Source organism: Corythoichthys intestinalis, chromosome 16 (genome assembly GCF_030265065.1).
Source record: "Corythoichthys intestinalis isolate RoL2023-P3 chromosome 16, ASM3026506v1, whole genome shotgun sequence".
NCBI lineage: Eukaryota > Metazoa > Chordata > Actinopteri > Syngnathiformes > Syngnathidae > Corythoichthys > Corythoichthys intestinalis.
The window spans coordinates 46,519,859-46,533,976 of NC_080410.1; the positions used below are offsets into that span (position 1 = coordinate 46,519,859).

Genomic DNA, 14,118 nt, shown 5'->3' on the forward strand with positions numbered 1-14,118 from the left:
AAAATGAAGGAAAAAAGTAGCGGCTTACAGTTCATAAATTACGGTATGTATTCGTGGCTGTTTGCTGTCAAAGGAAGACATGGCGCTGGAATGAAAAAAAAACAAAAAACTTCTGATAACGAGCTGACAAGAGTTGATTTTTCTCTCCTGGGAGTTGTTGTTAGGTTTAAGGTGTCAGTTTCAAAACAATTTGGTGAGGAATTCCAAACAGCCCGCACTCCCGCTTTGATTCTGTCGGATCTCCTTCCCAGGCGCTCGGCGGACCGTGAGGTCACGAGCTGGCCGGGCCCGTCGGGATGACATCGCCTCCGACGGGAAGCCAGCGGCTAATGACCAGCACATGTTCGGGATCAGGCCGGTGCCACATAACGTAAGAGGCGGTCAAGGCGTATGCGTGTGATTTATTGTGTTGTCACGGCCTCGCAGGGAGGAGCCCGTCATTGCTCAGCGGAGAGAAATGAAAGCCACTCCCCACTGGACTTGTCCGTCTGATTCAACGCCCGACCTGCTCGAGAGCTTTTCTTGCTGTCGCGGCTCATTTGCGAACTTCCAAACACTGACGTTTGACATTTCTGCTTTAAGGCCGGTGTGCAGATCTGCAGGTCGGCCATTTTGGTGTTGGTGAGTGAGAACAGGCTTCTCTGTGTAAAGAATCACTCGGGTGTTTCTTCAATTCATTTAAACTGCTGGTCAAAAGTATTGGCATTAGGGCATCATTTTAAACAAAACTCAAAGAATGGGCCCGACAAAAGTATTGGCAGCTAGAGTTGAAACGAATACTCGAGCAACTCCAGTAACTCGAGTTTAAAAACTGATCCGAGTAGTTTTATTCACCTCGAGTAATCTTTTATTTTGACACCTCGAAGCATCACGTTTTGCTCGGACTACTTTTAATGCGGGACGCGCTGATGTCACGTACGTAGAGGAAGAAGAAGAAGAGGAAAAAAACGTACTGCAGCCGACAGCCGCTACAAAGGACGCCGACGTTGCTAAATACTAGCCCGCACGATGCTAGTTGGTAGCAGGTAGTGTCTGATGAGTCTCATAGAGATCAAATGTATGTTGAACTAGATGCAAAATGACAGACTCGGCCGCGTCTGGGCAGCGTTAGTAAACAGCTGCTATCTTAAAGCAGTCGAGCGCTAAGCGCTAATAAAGAGCGCTAAGCGCTAATAAATAAGATTAACGTAACGTTAGCCCTGCGGAGGGCTAGGTTTCTATTAATTATGACCACTGTCGATGCTTGGCTAACGTGTCTTACATACAGGCTTTAACATAACATAGCGATGTGGAGTGATGAGGGTGTAAAATAAAAATTCAATAATGCTAACTATCAATTTTAGCTCAGTAGTCATTGCTGGATAAAACACCAAGTAGTACTGGTCCCTAATGTGCTCCAATACAGCCTGTATCATACATTTATTTTGAACACTGCAAAAACTCAAAATCCTATCAGGACTTACAGTTTAGACTAACTTAAAACTTAACTAGAACTTAAAAATGGCTTGTCACAAATAGAAATTCAATGGAAACACGTGGGAAAAAAATCCTAACTTTTAAGTGATGTGTGTTATCAAGCGTAACGGCATTTTTAGGTATATATATAAATATATATATATATATTTTAAATAAGATCTAAAAGTTTTTTTGAGTGAAAGCAGTGAATTAGTCTTTTTTTTTTTAATTTTAGTTACATCTGAGATGCAATTGTTGGCTGTTTTCAACAATATACATCGAAAATAAAGACATTGATTGACTGAAAATGGTTCAAGATTAGATGAAATGTCTAGTTTTCTCATGTATATTTATAATTGCTCACCCAAAAATATGTTTGTTTTATCCGATTACTCGATTAATCGATAGAATTTTCAGTCGATTACTCGATTACTAAAATATTCGATAGCTGCAGCCCGAATTGGCACCTTTTGAAATATGTGATGCTTCTCTAATTTGTGTAATTAACAGCACTTGTAACTAGTGCTGTCAAATTTAGCGCGTTAACGGGCGCTAATTAATTTCTTTTAATTAATCACGTTAAAATATTTAACGCATTTAACGCAAGCGCGGAATGCAAATGCACAGGTGAAATTAATGGCGAGCAAACAGCTGGCGAGGAAGTACGCGGCACGTATGCTGTCAAATGCTAACTCTCAGAGTGTTGACTGTAAAATGACGAGCAGACGTCAGATGACTTTTGTTAACGCTGCCTTTATTTGGTTAACGAGACTCAGGCACAATACAACACACGTGGGGATGCGAGCTCAAAACGGCCTAATAGTACTACCGTGTATCGGCTTAGCTGCCATAAAGCAAGTGTCGGTATTGCCGCAAATGTAAACAAAGCGCTGCATAATGGATACATGACAGACAGCGGGTAGTTTTTGACATTGGCCCCCTTCCTCGGGTGGCTCATCAGCGACGGTGACGTCGTCTGCCCGTCTGGCGTTAATCAGAGTACGTCACGTTGGGAGGGGAGGCAGCCAGCTGGCTCAAAAAAGATAACAATTAAACGGCCAGGGCCATCGCACCACTCAGAAGTGCAGTGAGCAGCGTGGGTAACATGAAAGAAAAGAAAAGCAGGTTGGCCTTCTGGGTGGGGAATTCAAATTAAAAAAGAATATAGATGGAACAACTCTCAGAAAATGTAAATAAGTTGGTTTGCCTCAGCGACTGGCTGGAGGATGAGTAGAGGGCCACATTTATGTGTACACGACACACACTTTGCAAACATTCTAAATAATAGTGTTTGTGATACTGTTCTCAGGCTCTGTTGTGTGTTTGTTCTTGCAGAGGAAAAGAAAATGTCTTCAACAGAAAGAATGTTCATGTTAATCTTGTGGATTTATTTTTATAATCAACAAATACAGTAAGTTGAACGTATATATCCATTTTGTGTCTTATCTTTCCATTCCAAAAATAATTTACAGAAAAATATGGCATATTTTAGTGATGGTTTGAATTGCGATTAATTACGATTAATTAATTTTTAAGCTGTGATTAACTCGACTAAAAATTTTAATCGTTTGACAGCCCTACTTGTACTTACCTGTGGCACATAACAGGTGATGGCAATACCTACGTAGAACACATTTGCAGCCAGTTAAAATGGATTAAAGTTGACTCAACCTCTGTCCTGTGTCCTTGTGTGTACCACATTGAGCATGGAAAAAGGAAAAAAGACCAAAGAACTGTCTGAGGACTTGAGAAGCAAAATTTGGAGGAAGCATGGGCAATCTCAAGGCTACAAGTCCATCTCCAAAGACCTGATTGTTCCTGTCTGAACAATCTGCAGTCTGAGTTTCGTCTGACCTCTCCTCATCCGTGTGTCCGGCCTGGTAAAACCTACCGGGTTGTAAGAGCCCCTGCCAGCATAGCCTTCAGGATCATCGAGGTACACAAGCTGATCCACCGCGATCAAGCTAACAGACTCAGTAATATCCGCCCCAACCACAAGAGTTTATTTACTGATTGATTGAAACGGGTCACTTCCTGCAATTTTTGGATCATTTCCTGTTGGTTTGGGGCCATTTTTGGGGTCAGTTCCCTTGTTAACTCACTGGCTGCCATTGACAGTGCTGGATGTCCAACCCATTTTGACTGGGATGGGCAAATGGACAAATTTAAATGCGGAGATGAAAGTGAGCCAAGTGCAGTAGTGCACGTACTCGATCACACAAATCACAAACCTACAGTTTTACAGCGCCAACGTCAAAATAAAAGCATGTGATTTTGTATGTACGGTATGAGTAAGCTACAACGTGCCTGTCAGGCAGAACAGCCTTGCCAGGGGGCTGGATTGGACTTGCTAGCATTTTAATTGGACGTCTTTCACAGTCAGTAGCAACAAGTGAGTTAAATATTTCTGTAGGCTGATTGACATAATGACCAAGGGTGAAAGTGGCTAGCATTTCTTGCCGGAACTCCCCAACATGAAGGTCGCCACGGAGCTAGAAATTTTATTTATTTATTTTCTTTTTGGGGGGGGAGGGGGTCAAAACTACTGAAATGCAAAGAAAACTGTTTTGGTCAGTTATTTTTATAACACACACAAACACTGATTTTCATTCAAAATTGTATGTTTTCAATGATTTGCAAAATAAAAGTTACCACAAACACCAATAACTAGAGATTTCCTGATCGATTGGGTCCGATCACGACATTTTCAAAGTATCGGAATCGGCAAAAAAATATCGGACATGGCATTTTTTAATATAATGTATATATATTTTTTAATTAAATCGTTTTCTAATTGTATTTAACGTTACAGACATAATATGTTACACTCATCCAGGGTCTTTAGTTTAGGCTTAAGGTAGGGTTATCAAATTTATCCCGATAATGGCGGTAATTCATTTTTTAAAAATGTATCACGTTAAAATATTTAACGCAATTTATGCATGTGCTGCACGACCCACTCACGCATTGTCGCGCTCAATCTGTAGTGGCGCCGTTTTACCTATATAGAGACCTAAAAGGCAGCGTAAAATGAGTAGAGTGAATTTTGGTCGCCTTTGGAGCCTTTTTTAATTGGCTAAAGCCTTACAATCCCTCTCCCTACGATTAGAAATATCGTGGGAAGCAATGTGGGGAAGCAAGGTAGTAATTGATCTTTTTCTTAACACCCTATGTTATTTCCCAATGCAGATAAGATATATCAATCGGTAGCACTACGCACAGTCATGGTTGCACTTCCCATCATGCATTTGGGCAGAACAGTTAAATGGCTACAGTATCATTTACTGAAAGCTCAACAAATACACTAGATGGCAATATTTAGTCACAATATACAAAGTCACATTTATCCTTTAAGAATTACAAGTCTTTCTATCCGTGGATCCCTCTCACAGAAAGAATGTTAATAATGTAAATGCCATCTTGAGGATTTATTGTCATAATAAAAAAATACAGTACTTATGTACTGTATGTTGAATGTATATATTCGTCCGAGTTTTATTCATTTTTTTCTTAATGCATTTCCAAAATATATATGATCGGGAAAAATTATCGGGAATGATTGGAATTGAATCGGGAGCAAAAAAAAAAAGCAATCGGATCGGGAAATATCGGGATCGGCAGATACTCAAACTAAAACGATCGGGATCGGATGGGGAGCAAAAAAACATGATCGGAACAACCCTAAATAAAATATTATCGGTGGAAACGGATTACGCTACAGAAGCCTTTTAGTATGCTTGTTGTTGACACTTGTGTCGTTAAATCGGATGTTGGTAGATTGTTTTCTTCTTGGAGATGAAATGTATGTGTGGCAGCTTTGTATTTTATTTATTTATTTATTTTTACATCGCGTTTTGACAGTTGCCGTCATATTTTCGGAATCAAAGCACCGTATACCGGAACAGCGTTCCGGCCCTGAATCTTATACCGGAACTGAATTCCTGGCCGTTCTGGCCCACTTTCACCCCTGATAATTACCCTCCGAAGGAAATCATAGCTAGCTACGATGTGGTCACAACAGACCCTTTATCTTGCACAGTCAATAGCAGCCAATGAGTTAAATATTTCTATAGGCTGACTGACATAATGACCCTCCGAAGGAAACCATAGCTAGCTACGATGTGGTCACGACAGACCCTTAAACACACACTGGAAAGCTGAGAACACATCTGGAATGTCTTCATCAATGTAGAAAATGACTTGGAAACTCCCCCCAAATCCATTCAAATGGCCAATTCCGCAGGCGCATTTTGCTTCCATGGGTGAAGGGTCACTGGGGCATTTTCTCATTCTTTCCTTTTCCCTTAACTGGTGCAGCCGAGTCCAGCTGTTCAGGTTCGACACTGCAACTACGTCCAAAGTTCAGTTGCAAATTTTAACGCATTCCCTCACGGAGAATTCGTAGCTAACTCGGATTCAGACTCGGACTGTCCTGTCGTATCTCAGAGCATGCGACACTTTGCTAGCCTCCAACGCATTAAATAAGTCAAAGCGTTTCGATATGACCCGTGAGTGACCCAATTTCCCCTTGGAGGGGGTTTCCACAGGTGAAGGATCACCGGGGCGTTCCGTCATTCTTTCTCATTCCCAGCTGTTCTGCTAAGGCAATTCCAAACTGTCTACTCAATTCCCTAAAGGACCGTATTAGGAAACTCGTGCAGATCAAGACCCAGAAATACACCAAAATTCTTGACAAAATGTAATAAATGCCTGCCCATTACAGGTGAAAACTCAGTTCTCCCCACAATTTAAGCATTTAAGCGAGAGTCCAGTCTGGAATTTCTAAACATTTGGGATTTTTAACAGTGAAACCAATGATGCTGGCTCAATGGGCGTTCCATCATTCCTTTGTATTCCCTCAAGTCAAACAGCTCAGTCCAGCTGTTCAGCGGAGCTCAGTTAGGCCTTCATTCAAAGCCCAGTTGAACTGTCTACTTCAGTCCTGCAGCCTCAGTAATCCTCCCATAGGTGGAAACCGGATCAAAAGCTGTAATTCTTGCTCACAGTCCAGGGGGTGCTTTCTGAACAGGAGAGTTCTGCCCCTACAACGTGACGGAACCTTGAGTTTTTTTTTTGCCACCTTATTGGGCTGCGGGAGCACGTTTTGTTACACCACTTTGAAAACCTACTCGTAACCTTTAACCAGTGTTGTTTTTGGCAACCCTTTTAATTTTCGTCTTAGTCTTTTGGACAATAATACTTATCAGTCTTAGTCAGATTTTGGTCATGTCAAAATGTGTATGTCTTCGTCTAGTTTTTGCTGACCAAAACTCAAGACTAATTTCGTCTAGTTTTGGTTGACGTTGACAAAAACTGGAATTTTTTGTTGTTGTTAATTACTCCAAAAATTGATAGATAGATAAATAAATAGATAAAGATTTCCAACAATTCAGGGTGAACCCCGGCTGCCACCCATAGTCAGTGTTGTCACAGATTACTTGAAAAAGTAATATAATGACTGATTACTGATTACGCCTCAAAAAAGTAATCTAGTTACTTTACTGATGAAGGAATCTGACCTTTTAGCCAGATTGCAGGAATCACACCAGCCGAACCGCCGGACCCGCGCTGGCGCAGCTCCAACGATCCGGGCTGACAGAAATCCGAAAACCCGGCCAAAAGGCCAAACTCCGCGCGTTCATTTAGTCTTAACCCCTTGTGCTGACTCTATTTCTAAAGCTGGAAAAAGTTTTCGAAACACGGTTGATAATTTATTCTGAGTCAATAGCAATCATACGGCACATAGGGACCCAGGCGATGATTCAGGGTCTCCATATCATGAGTCAGCATAGGGTTCCTGAGAAAAAAATGACAATGCTTAGTTAAACATTCAGTCTTTTGAAGGCTCTTGCTGGGCAGGCCGTGGGCAGGACGAAGGGTGTTGTTTAAGATTATTGTCTGTTTGTGGATTGGACCGGAGGATTCGGGAGTAACTGTTGTCAGGGCAATGACAGTTGTGTATTTTGACACCTCAGCGTCAAATGGGCTCAAGGAGTCTTTATCAGTCGTGTTATCAGTTGGATATTGGGTGTTCTCTGGTGTTTCTTGTGTTGGGACAGGGCGTCCCACCATTTGTTTTGGACTGACTTGTTTGGACTAATTGCGAGAGATGGTGGTGCAGACATGGGCTTGTCAGCGTCAATCTTGCTCAGTAAGTTGCATGACGCACACGTTGGGTTTCCGTGATAAGAAGGCGTCATGTATCTCTTATGCCCAATATTCTGCTTGTTTTCCTAAAACTATGGTATAAGTGTTTTTTATTTTATAGTGGGTGTGCTAGAGTAATACAAACAGTTGATCGGTAAATACGAGAAAAGATACTTTTCCCTGATTGATTATATTAAGCGTGTTAGAATAATGCAAACAGTTAGACGTTGCCTACGAGAATGCTTCACCGATTACTTTATTATCAAAATAACTAAGTTACTTTAAAAGTAATTTATCTATTAATTTTTATCAATTTTCTCCCTTTGCCTCAACATAAGAATGACAACAGAAATCTGTCATCCATGGAATTTACTTTACGATAATTGAATTTAAAGGGGAAGATCAGAATTTTTCACATAAGGCTTAATCTTCAAGTTAGCGGGGGTTTAATCAGTCGATAGAGTTGATTTTAAACACAATTGACTCGCGCCAGTTTAGCCACTCCGAAACTAACAAATAACTGACAAATTGCATGGAATTAGTTGAAATCAACTCCACCGACTCATTAAACCCCGCTAACTCGACGTTTAAGCCTAATGTCAAAAATTCTGAATTTTGGATTACAGTTTAGGATTAACAGCATATCAGTGCCAATATAAAACAATACAAATTGACTGCACAAAAATCAACACACAAATGAACCCGGAAGTACGCCGTACACACACCCCAACTATTTCGAAAGAACATTGACAGACGAGCAAATATTGTAGCGTCTTCAAGGACAACGCCAACTTGGTGATAATACACACTCAGAAGGAAAATAGTACATCATTTTCAATTACTGTATCAACCCGAATATATGACGGCCCTATTATATCTTTTTCAAGACTCAAGTTTAAAAAAAGACTTTTTGAACAGCCATTTAATTTTTATACAGAAAATAATTACAGTACATCCGAAACAAAGGATTGTAACAATATATTTGAGAGAAAAAGCATGTTATTTTGCCTCATTCAAATCTTATTATCTGAACATTTAAATATGTAAACTAAAAGTGCAATCACATTTGTAAATGAACAGCTTCTGGTTTTTGAAATGTAAATAAACCAATCTATTGTAATAAAACAACAAAATTGCAATAACTGCATTAACCATCAAAGTGAAGTCTAACTAACTGTAGTCTTGAAACAAATCTGAGTAAGGAAAAACATTGCAATAAAATAATGCAAACTGGTTAAACTTGAGAGTAGCTGAGATCTTTCATGACAGAACATCGCTTCAAGGATATCTGGCGCCATCTAGCGTCATGAATGGGTATAACGTCTAGACCGCGAATATAAGACGACCCCCTCTTTTTCAGTCTTATTTCAATGCAAAACACACCGTCTTTGGGCCAATACGGTAATTATACCCATCTGTACGCCATGAACTGTATCTAAAAGAGTTGTCCGAGAGTTTAAGAGGACGTTTGCCGTTAGCATTAGCCTCATGCTAACGCTAAGCTAATGCTACGAGTTACATTTAGTGTGTAATGATCACTCAGCACAGACCTTTAAAGGCAACATTGCATATTCTCTCTGGCCAAGATAAGAAATCTTACCATGTGTGCAAACCTGGAGAATACACTGCACTGGTGAGTGGGGGAGCGCAGCACATCACATGAGTGACACAAATGGACACTTCTATGATGCGGGCTAACTAACATAAAAATGTCCCACATTGTGAGCATGTGACGGAATTGTGCATTTCCGTCTAGTTCTCGTCTCGTCAGGCGAAAACGGGCATTTATCTCGTTATGTTTTTGTCACCCAAAACACATCTTTAGCTTGATAGGGCCTCGTCATCATCATGAAAAAAGTGTTTGTTGACTAAATATTTTCGTTATCATTATCGTTGACGAAAACAACACTGTCTTAAAAGCAAGAATCTAAGCCCTGCTATGCAAACCAAGTCCCAACTTTAGACACCATTCGGACAAGGGCGTCCATGACCCATGAGTGACTGCTCTGGGACACTATCGATAGCTTAACTGGGGCGTTTTGTCATTTCTTAATATCTCCAGTCCAGCTGTTTAGCTCAAGACTTCCTCAGCGCATCTTATCCTAGGCCCGCATCCAGTAACCTCATATGGACCCACTGCAGGTGGAGACTCCAGCCTGAGGGAATGACGCCAGACCCGTGTACTTGACAGGATTCCCACAGTTGACTTAACGGTGGTTTCGCATGAACCCAGAGTGCAGTCAATGGGATGTTAACAAGTTAAAATCAGCCAGAACAAACTCAAATTGCCTTTTCATTAGCTTTCTGTACATTTCTAAAAATTCCAGTAATAGCACGGTACGGCTTTTTTATCAGAATACAATGTGGACTTTCATCAGATAACGCTGACGTGCTTTGGTTTGGGTCAGCTGTTTTGCTTGAGGTAATCTTTTCAACGGAACAGAAAGCAATTTTGCACAAACACTCAATAAGAAAGGAAGAGAAAGTCGTCTTTGCGTGACATACAACAAGCAGTTTGTTCAACTGACTAAACAGTCCGCCCGAATCCCACAATAAGTTAAGGCGTGTCGGCTTCGGATTTCTCCGCACAATGACTTGGACTTTAGTTACTTCCAGACTTGTTTGGCTTTGGAGCGATTGTGTTGTCAGCCATTGGGGTTGGGGGAGAAACGAGACTTTTCATACGGCAACCGAAGACATTAACAATAGTTTTTTAGCAGCAAATTATGTTGTCAATCTTGCATAGTTAATGATCGTGTTTCAGTGCCAATGGGATGGTTTGATTGATGCCAGTCCTTCTCAGTCCAAGTGAAAAAAACAGCCGTGAGAAGTGTAGGAAGTAGAGTTGACCGATAATGATTTTTTTAAACCGATAACCCAATGTTGTCTAACTCCAAAAATCCTATACCGATATCAAACCGATTCCTATATATTAAAGATGTCCCAATCGATCGGGACTGATCACGTCATTTTCAAAGTATCGGAATCGGCAAAAAAATATCGGACATGCCTTTTTTAAATATATATATATATTTTTTTAATTAAATCTTTTTCTAATTGTATTTAACGTTACAGACAAAATGTCTTACATTCATCCAGAGTCTTTAGTTTTGGCTTAAAGTAGGGCTATCAAATGTATCGCTTAATCGGTGGTAATTAATTTTTAAAAAATTAATCACGTTAAAATATTTAATGCAATTAACGCACGCGCTGCACGACCCACTTACGCATTGTCGCGTTCAATCTGTAATGGCACCATTTTACCTATATATAGAGCTAACAGGCAGCGTAAAATGAGTAGAGAGAATTTTGGCGGTCTTCGGTGCCTCTTTTTAATTGGCTAAAGACTTAAAATCCCTCTCTCAACAATTAGAAATATCGTGGGAAGCAATGCGGGGAAGAACGATAGTGGTTGATCTTTTCCTTAACACCCTATGTTACTTTCCAACGCAGAGAAGATATATCAATTGGTGCCACTACGCACGGTCATGGTTGCACTTCCCATCATGTATTTGGGCAGAACAGTTAATTGGCTACAGTATCATTTACTGAAAGCTCAACAAATACACTAGATGGCAATACAGTGCCTTGCAAAAGTATTCGGCCCCCTTGAGCATTGCAACCTTTCGCCACATTTCAGGCTTCAAACATAAAGATATAAAATTTTAATTTTTTGTCAAGAATCAACAACAAGTGGGACACAATTGTGAAGTGGAACAAAATTTATTGGATAATTTCAACTTTTTTAACAAATAAAAAACTGAAAAGTGGGGCGTGCAATATTATTCGGCCCCCTTGCGTTAATACTTTGTAGCGCCACCTTATGCTCCAATTACAGCTGCAAGTCGCTTGGGGTATGTTTCTATCAGTTTTGCACATCGAGAGACTGACATTCTTGCCCATTCTTCCTTGCAAAACAGCTCGAGCTCAGTGAGGTTGGATGGAGAGTGTTTGTGAACAGCAGTCTTCAGCTCTTTCCACAGATTCTCGATTGGATTCAGGTCTGGACTTTGACTTGGCCATTCTAAGACCTGGATACGTTTATTTTTGAACCATTCCATTGTAGATTTGGCTTTATGTTTTGGATCATTGTCCTGTTGGAAGATAAATCTCTGTCCCAGTCTCAGGTCTTGTGCAGATACCAACAGGTTTTCTTCCAGAATGTTCCTGTATTTGGCTGCATCCATCTTCCCGTCAATTTTAACTTCCCTGTCCCTGCTGAAGAAAAGCAGGCCCAAACCATGATGCTGCCACCACCATGTTTGACAGTGGGGATGATGTGTTCAGGGTGATGAGCTGTGTTGCTTTTACGCCAAACATATCGTTTTGCATTGTGGCCAAAAAGTTCAATTTTTGTTTCATCTGACCAGAGCACCTTCTTCCACATGTTTGGTGTGTCTCCCAGGTGGCTTGTGGCAAACTTTAAACGAGACTTTTTATGGATATCTTTGAGAAATGGCTTTCTTCTTGCCATTCTTCCATAAAGGCCAGATTTGTGCAGTGTACGACTGATTGTTGCCCTATGGACAGACTCTCCCACCTCAGCTGTAGATCTCTGCAGTTCATCCAGAGTGATCATGGGCCTCTTGGCTGCATCTCTGATCAGTTTTCTCCTTGTTTGAGAAGAAAGTTTGGAAGGACGGCCGGGTCTTGGTAGATTTGCAGTGGTCTGATGCTCCTTCCATTTCAATATGATGGCTTGCACAGTGCTCCTTGATATGTTTAAAGCTTGGGAAATCTTTTTGTATCCAAATCCGGCTTTAAACTTCTCCACAACAGTATATCGGACCTGCCTGGTGTGTTCCTTGGTTTTCGTAATGCTCTCTGCACTTTAAACAGAACCCTGAGACTATCACAGAGCAGGTGCATTTATACGGAGACTTGATTACACACAGGTGGATTCTATTTATCATCATCGGTCATTTAGGACAACATTGGATCATTCAGAGATCCTCACTGAACTTCTGGAGTGAGTTTGCTGCACTGAAAGTAAAGGGGCCGAATAATATTGCACGCCCCACTTTTCAGTTTTTTATTTGTTAAAAAAGTTTAAATTATCCAATAAATGTTGTTCCACTTCACGATTGTGTCCCACTTGTTGCTGATTCTTGACAAAAAAGAATAAATTTCATATCTTTATGTTTGAAGCCTGAAATGTGGCGAAAGGTTGCAAGATTCAAGGGGGCCGAATACTTTTGCAAGGCACTGTATTTAGTCACAACATATAAAGTCACGTTTATCCTTTAAGAATTACAAGTCTTTCTATCCGTGGATCCCTCTCACAGAAAGAATGTTAACAATGTAAATGCCATCTTGAGGATTTATTGTCATAACAAATACAGTACTTACGTACTGTATGGTGAATGTATATATTCGTCGAAGTTTTATTCATTTTTTTCTTAATGCATTGCCAAAATGTATATGATCGGGAAAAATTATCGGGAATGAGTGGAATTGAATCGGGAGCGAATAAAAAAGCAATCGGATCAGGAAATATCGGGATCGGCAGATACTCAAACTAAAATGATCGGGATCGGATCGGGAGCAAAAAAACAGGATTGGAACAACCCTACTATATATTATACGGTTGTGGACTGAGAATATTATGGCTAATTGTGTTGTGATGCCCCTCTGGATGCTTTAATGATAAATGTAACAACTTCAAGGTTTTTTTTTTAATTAACACAAGTATTAAATTTGTAATTTTCGTCTTAGTCTTGGTCTTTTAGACAAAAAACGTATTATTCTTAGTCATATTTTAGTCATTTCAAAATGTGTTCGCCTTTGTCCAGTTTTAGTTTTAACGAAAACTTCGTCTAGTTTTAGTCAACAATTCTCAAAATGTTTTCGTCTATAAACTTCAAAAGTTTTAGTCCATGAATAAATTAATAAATAAAAGGTTTCCAACAATTTCGTATGAACATGACAGACGAGCACATAACTGTGGAGTCTATGAGGACATCAGCATTTTCATGATTATAAAACACACTCCGCAGGAAAAGAGCACATTATTTTAGGGTGACCAAACGTCTTCTTTTGCCCGGACAAGTCCTTTTATTATGTGCCCTCCGGAGCGTCCGGCCGGATTTCATAAATTCATGAAAATGTCCGTTTTTTATGATTTTTCATGGGACCAATTTGAAGAGAACCCCTCCGGCCGCTAGGTGGCAGCGCCTACCTGTGTTGACGTGGCTCCTACTAGTAGGGGCGGGAGAAGGAGTAGATGTTCTTCTTCTTTTTTGTTGGCAGTTTACCCTTTTTTTCATGGGAAATTACCACCATCTACTGACGTTTTGGCAAGAGATCAGACTACAGTAAGGAACAGTGTTGTTCATCTTACTTTAAAAAAGTAATTAATTATAGTTACAAATTGCTTATTCATGAATGTAAGAGTAATTAGTTACTTGGCAAAGTAACTGGTGATAATTTTCATGTTTTTTTTTTTTCCCTCAAAAAAAAAAAACAAAAAACAAAAAAAAAAACACACTTAGGTCACACTATGTGAAGTGTAAAAGG

The 14,118-nt window shown here is 40.2% G+C and overlaps 1 protein-coding gene across 1 annotated transcript in view; it reads left to right on the forward strand.

Annotated features, from left to right (window-relative positions):
- Nucleotides 1-413: 413 nt before the first annotated feature.
- Nucleotides 414-14,118, forward strand: part of LOC130904892 (peripheral myelin protein 22-like) — a 39,401-nt gene continuing 25,696 nt past the window's right edge. Inside the window, exon 1 of the mRNA XM_057817990.1 lies at nt 414-621. The gene's annotated coding sequence lies outside the window, so the exon portion shown is untranslated. The remainder of the gene's footprint in view (nt 622-14,118) is intronic.